At 43.7% G+C, this 4999-nt stretch overlaps 1 protein-coding gene across 15 annotated transcripts in view; it reads right to left on the bottom strand.

The window, feature by feature from the left end:
* Positions 1 to 4999, bottom strand: part of CADPS (calcium dependent secretion activator) — a 163454-nt gene that overhangs the window by 70813 nt on the left and 87642 nt on the right. The window lies entirely within an intron of this gene.

The raw sequence follows: 4999 nt of genomic DNA, 5'->3' as shown, positions 1-4999 counted from the left end.
TTTTTGAGGTTTCTTGAAGTGAACCATCATCAATATATTCTGCTGAAAAGTGTCTGAAGAGTGACATGCATTTTGCATTGGAAATGCAATGCCTCTTCATTAGTTTAATTTTAATTTATAAAAATGAACACATTATGCAATTTATCTCAATTTTTCTCAGACTACTTGATGCCCCTCTATTTGAGGAGTGCACAGGAGTGTGTTGTGAGACACCCAGGTCCTGCTGCCTTGGGGTATTTCTCACCTTTCACAGAGCACAGCGTGCAGACAATCCCGGCTGAGGCTCTTCCTGGGGGCTGGATAATGCCCTGATCCCTGTGCTCTTCTGTCCTGTTCCTCTGCTGGTGCCAACCCACCCAATCCCCTCCTTCTCCCCCACACCCACATGGCAAAACCTGCTGTGCAGAGCATCCCAGGCAGGAGGAGGGAGCGAGTCTGATCCACCCATCCACCAAAGGGATCGGCCAGGCACACGATCATTGGCTCTGCTTCCATCACTGCAGAGCAAAGTCTCAGGATTTGTGTGCTCCTGGGCAACTCTGCTGGCACAGGCAATCTTGAGGTAGTGTAAGACATCTTAAAATTGAACAAATGTTCTTACTTAAAGGCCTCCCCCAGTGTTCAGCTTAAGCTGCATAAATCCGCAGTACTAGACTGGTTTGGCTTTACAAAAGACTTGGCAAGGGATTACAAAGCTTCTAATGAACCTCCTGTCAGGGGTTAATTGGTTGGCTTTATTTTCCTCTTAAAAAATCAAAGGCCCTAAACTTAAAAAGAAAAAAAAATCTATAAAAAAATTAAAATCTATAAAATCTGTGCAATCACTTCTCCTCGACCCTCCATTTACTAAGCTCTTAATATCATAAATATGAACTCTGATATTCCAACACAGGTGAATAAACCATTAAAACATTTGGGAAGAGGAACTTGCAAACCGTAGATGATATTTACTGCAAAATTTTAAAGCTAAATATACATTAAATAAAACTTGCAGCATGGACACAGAAAAATACTTGAATACCAGGGCATGTATTTAAAGTTAAACAGCATTTAATCAGAATCTTTCTTTGATTATTTGCCAAATTCAGTTGTGTATTAAGGAAAAAAACAGGAAAAAAAGATTTAGGCTGAAACTTGGATAAAATGTCTCAGTTGGGGAACACATTTCATAAACAATTTTGGAAGTATGGATCTGGTCTCATTAGTAACTAATTAGTACCAGTTATTTTGAAAAAATGAGCAAGCCACAAAAAAACCCAAATTAGATATTGAACAAAAATTAATGTCTTAACATGCTTAATATAATTTATTCCAAAGTTCCATAAAATATTTAATATTCAGATAGAGATGTCCATGCCTTTTGTGATGCTGTGCACCTCACAGTGCCTGGTTTGCTCCCAGGCACAGAGAGATAATTCAAGGCAGACCACAATAAATGCCATATATTAAGGTGCAGGGTTGAAGCCCTCATTTGACTTTTGGCATTTGGTCCTTGCCCTGTACCCACAACAGCTCAGAGTGTCACTGGGTTAATTGCATCAGCACTGACAAACGAGGCAGTAAAAGCTGCCTGCCCTGGCAGTGATTTGCTGTGGGACTGGAAATGGTCTGAAAATTGTGTCACCCTTTGCTAGGTCAATAACCTCAACTGGTGAGATTTAATGGCAGGATCTGACAGCTCGGGCTGGGTCACAGCCCTCTCACATGAATCTCAGCTTCTCACTGTACTCAGAGCACTCACCACATCTCATGGTGGACACCCAGCACAGGCTGACCTGACAGCATCAGGTGTGTCCTGGCTGGGCAGTGGCAGCTCTGGAAGCATCACTGACCCACACAAAGACAAAGGGTGGGCTCTGGAGAGAAAACCACTGGCCAATGTGGCTTTCACCCAAGTCACAACATCTGAATGGATACCAACCAAACCCCTAAGTCACACACACACACACACAAACACACACACAAGGAAAGCTTAATCCTTTGGTCTTCCCCTTTCCTGTGAGCCAGGAGGACACAAACCCAGTGGCTCTGGCCAGCAGTGCCTCCATGCTGGGTGTAAGCACAAGCCACTCTCACGTCTCATGCAAACTTGAGACAATCTACAGGTCAGCTGTAGCCATTTTTGGAGCAGTGTGGATGTCTGGAAGGGCCTGCCAAGCGAGAGCCATCACCATGGCAAGGACTCCCTTTCTCACCCAGCTGTGGACTATATTGCATCTGACATGATGAGCATCTCTTGAATCTACCTTTCAGATTTTCGGCAAACCATTTTCTCACTGTCCTTCACAAAGTTGACATTTTCGGCAGCATGATAGGAAAGATGTCATGTCGGCTGCTTTTCAAGTTGTTGTCACAGTGGTTAGCACCAGTTCTGTCATCTTTGCTTTCCTCACAATCCCCCATCTTGAGCCATGTCACAAATAATAATACTTCCGATGTTTTTGTCAAATTTCAAATACTATAACCCAGTTGCACATCTTTGGATTTACTAGTTATGTTAATCTTTGTTGCTCATCTTCCCAGAAGCTGAAGCATTAGAAACTCATTAATTAGTGACAAATGCAGGATATAGATAGAACTGGAAAAACACTACCCAAAGCCTTCCACTTAATTTATTAGCTCGATAATTTTGAAACCTAATTAAATATTCAAGTCAAATATACTTTGAAAATATAATCTTTCTGAGGGAACATATTTATTTTCCCTTTTGCAAGAACACAAAGGGTATATAGCTTAGCATCACTGTAATTTAAGATTCACTTCTGTGCTCTAGACAATTTCGGTACATGGCTGATGGGGCTGAAAAAATCCCCAGGAGAAGCTCAAGCTGCACAGCTCATTCTGATGCTTATTAGCAATTTTGTTTTCAGCAAAGGTCTCCAGCTCAACTTTGATACTAGCTATTTGATCTAAATCTAATGTACAGAAGCAGCATCTCTCGAAGCTGCAGGAACTGATGTTCTCACACACAATCCACAACCACATCACTATTGCACTGAAGCAGTGATGAGAAGTGAGAGGAGGGCAAAAGGGTGGAACAGAAGTTTTGGATGTACATGGTATATACAAATGCATGAGGGACGAAATGGGTTTGGGTCTATGAATTCAGTTGGACAAACAACACTAATGTCTCCATCTGTGTGGAGACACAATTCCATCCAATTCTCTATAGCTCCTGCTCACGGGTACTTGAGGTGTATGGCAGAAGCTGTGGGCAGAGAGGGAAGCAGAAGGGCAAAAAAGGCAAGAAAAATAACTAACGAGATTTTTAATTATAAGTAAACAAGTTTCAGATCACTCCTTCTGCTGCAGATTCACTGTGTTGGCTCTAAACTAGTAAATTCCCACAGTAAATATTTCATATGAAAAGTTTTAAATGCCACTTTCCTAATCCCCCCATGTTTTTAAGTTTTAAACCACAAAAACAACAACATCAACAAAGCAGGTGGTGAAATTTAAAAAAAAGGGTTGCAATTTAAACAGCAAAAATGATAGTCCTTGTTTAGCTTAGATGGTTTGTGCAAATTCCGGGGTTAATTATAAATTATAATTAGGACCTGTGATCCTAAGGCCACTGCTTTATTCTACAAGTCCCGCCTCCCCCCATGCCCTTTTCTAATTATACCCGGTGCCCCCAGGGCTAGTTATGCTGCTAAAACAAATATATCAAAATGATTTTTTAACAAAGACTAATATATGAAGCAATAGCATGCATTTGTATGCAATTATAAATATACAGTATAGCTCCAGCGCGTTAATCTCTTTGACATAAGCCTCCATGAAATACCACGTCGGCTTCTAAATGAAAAGACATATCATCTTTTACACCTTTTATGTTTAACTTGTCTACACTTTTTTTTTTTTTTAAACTGGGGAAAATATTGCTTACACGTAGCAAACAGATCTTTGCACGCACTGTGAGCCCTGGCATGCAGAGCCAAGGGAAAAAAAACAATGTCAAAAACTGATGCAAATAATTTGATTTTTTAAGTAACAACTCAAATATAAAACACGTGCTGCCTTCAGCTCCCTTGCTGGTTGCCAGGTGCAGCACATATGAGCTATACAGTAAACATCGATGATTAGTGCCTTGGACGGCATGTGTCAGGAGAGGCTTTCGCAGCATCCTCGCGGGAGGAGTTGCCTGCACGGTCCCACCGGTTGCACGAGGATGGGCTCTGGGGATGTGGGCAGGATCACGGCTGCCTCTCACATCTCCCCCAGCAGACCAGACCTGAAAGAGCCCACCTGCCTACACCCCTAGGAAAAAAGTGTATTCAGCAAACACCGATTTTCCCCATCTCCCCTCTCTTCTGGGGACTCACACCGTGTGGGAAAGGTCGGTGAGAAGCCCTTTGTTCACCCCAGTGCTCCTGGGCAGTGCCCCAGCTGCCTGTGAGGTGCTGCTGAGCATGGGAACCCTTTAATCTCCCAACTCCTGCCTTCCCTTCGCTCGGGCTCTCCTCCACGCCGCAGCGCTGAGCCAAGTCACAGCTCATCGATTCTCATGTGCCATCCGCACCCCTGACGCACTGCACCAGCACCGGATGGTTTCTGAGCCCTGCCATCCCACACCCATTGTGATGAATCGTGTCAGCCTCCTGCACTGAGCTAGTGACCTGCTGGTGGCTGCCAAGCCAGCCCTTCAGCACAGGCAGAGCATCCCATCCGACAGACAGCACAGGGAGCACCTGCTGTGTCACCACAGGCTGAGCACGGCGCTGGACGGGACACGGAGCTGGCGCCTCACGACAGGGCAGGGCATCACACCCTGCCAGCCTGAACCTCCTTACTGCAGCCAGGGCAGGGCATCTAATGAGAAACCCAACACAGCTCTAGGGGACCACACAAAGATACCATGATAAAGTGTAGTTACTGCTTAAGGGACAGAAATAATCCTGTATTTCTTTTGTTTCAACTAGCTGTGTGGAAATCTTTATGTGAAACAGACCATATATTTAATACAATGGAGAAAATTGCAGGTATGTCATGCAGAGTT

This window comes from Geospiza fortis, unplaced genomic scaffold (genome assembly GCF_000277835.1).
Source record: "Geospiza fortis unplaced genomic scaffold, GeoFor_1.0 scaffold70, whole genome shotgun sequence".
Lineage (NCBI taxonomy): Eukaryota > Metazoa > Chordata > Aves > Passeriformes > Thraupidae > Geospiza > Geospiza fortis.
Note: the sequence above shows the minus strand (reverse complement) of the source record. Positions and strands in the feature narration are given on the sequence as shown.